The sequence below is a fragment of the Theobroma umbraticum genome, unplaced genomic scaffold (genome assembly GCF_002168275.2).
Source record: "Theobroma umbraticum cultivar Fairchild unplaced genomic scaffold, ASM216827v3 scaffold_31.0, whole genome shotgun sequence".
Lineage (NCBI taxonomy): Eukaryota > Viridiplantae > Streptophyta > Magnoliopsida > Malvales > Malvaceae > Theobroma > Theobroma umbraticum.
In genome coordinates this window covers 923,822-925,750 of record NW_018397283.1, presented here as the reverse complement: position 1 = coordinate 925,750, position 1,929 = coordinate 923,822, and positions in this window count along the sequence as shown.

The following is a 1,929-nucleotide window of genomic DNA, read 5'->3' as shown; positions in this document are numbered from 1 at the left end:
TGAGAGACTGATGTGTGCTTTTTTCGTTCTTTTTGCTTCTAGTTGAAGCGAAAAACATCTTCTAATTTTGGAGAATTTGTAAATTATCTTTTAAGGAGGTTTTTCTCTTTCATTAGTTTGCTTATTCTAGTTGTTGTGCTTCAGGATGTGCAATACATGGATATTATTCTTTCTTTTCATTGATTTTTTGTGTTTACTGTTTTGTTGATATATTTCTTTTACTTCCCTGATGCATTACTGTAATTCTGAGTATTAATATGGTCTGTTATGTTATATCAAATCAAATGGAAAATCGAATCTTATGAACAAGAAGAAGCACTGCAATCAAAGAGATCATTGGTATGAGAAGCGTTCAAAACCTACCGTGGTTAAATTTAAACAACTTGGATCACAAGGTTTATCTCAAATTCTTGCTTGAGATCAATTCCTTTAAACGACTTGGAACACAACGTTTATTTTGAATTCTTGCTTGAGACCAATTCCATCTGCTATCGGTTACAGTTAAGCTTTCTTCCCTTATTTTGCTGAGCAGAATTTGGATTTTGGGTGTTATCAGGAACCAGGCATTCAAGCATGACACCCAGAGTCTGCTTAATGAAGTGAGAAATTCAGCCCCAACATGCAGAAGACAAACTAGATTCTATACAAGACAGAACAAATGTTTTGTTGCAGAATTCAAATCAGATTCACTGAATGTAATTTGATATTATGCTTTCGAGAGTTGACAAATTGGTATATTTGCTTTGCATCTGTAAAGCAATGATATCATAAGAAAGCTGACAAGGTCTCAATCCTTGTTGTAATGGCTAACAGTTGGAACCTCTTATCAGAGGTATGCACTAGCATTGGGTTCAATATATCCAGTTGAGGATTGAGGATTATGATTTTGATGCTGCTATGTTTGAACCAAGGGTGAGAATTAGTTCCAATTTAATTAGTTAATCTGGTTGAGTATGATACAAAAAAAAAACTCTAATTCCCATTATATATATAGGTTTGGTTAGATTTGTAATAATGTATAGATATTATTAGTAATACGAAAAATGAAAAATCAATAAATATACAGTTTCCAACTGATGAGAAGTTAAACCCCTCCAAATTACCTAATTCAAATACCAACAATTTTGATAATTTCAAAATTTTTATTTTATTTTAAAAATTTTGATTTGCCAAGCATATATAGCTTATCAGAGACTAATAGGACATATAGCTTATCTTAACCTTACTCCTATATCAATTGGGATTTCCATGGCAGCAAGCAAGCAACTACCGCCATTGCCCATTACTATAAATTCCACTGAGATTTTCAGTTCTTGTGCTGGTCGTTCAAAACAAGACTTTTCGTCTCAAAGTTTCTCTCCAATGGCTTTCCCTACTTACCACAGCACTAACCTCAACCTGCAACAAATCATTTTTTATCAACCTTCGGTTGAACCAGAAATCTTTTACCCCACTCCCCCTTTTCCCCAAATTGAATTAACCATCATCGTTCAACTCCGACTCAGGGTCCATTATTGCTTAACTGATCAGTTCGTCAATCTTGAGGATGACGACACTTTATTCTTCCAAGACACCATTCGTTTTGATCTCCAGGCTTTGAGAAGATATGACCGGACTTACCGAATCCTTGCTCCCATGCTACTAAGACTCAGACTCAACCCCAACGATCCTTCGTCCCATGCTATCATGAATGAGATCATCCGACGAGGACTTAGCATCGGCGCCTTGGAGTCCAACCAGGGACGTCGAGTCTTGCCTTTGCATGCACTGCTGTGGGGAGCGCTTGTGGAACACGTAAACGACGAAGTGGAAGAGGAGGTTTTGATCGAAAGAGCTGTGGAAGAATCGGCACTGGAGTTTGAATCAAGCAACTATAACATGGTTCCAGCCAAAGAGTCATCAGTCAAGAAGATGCTGAAGAGGGTTCGA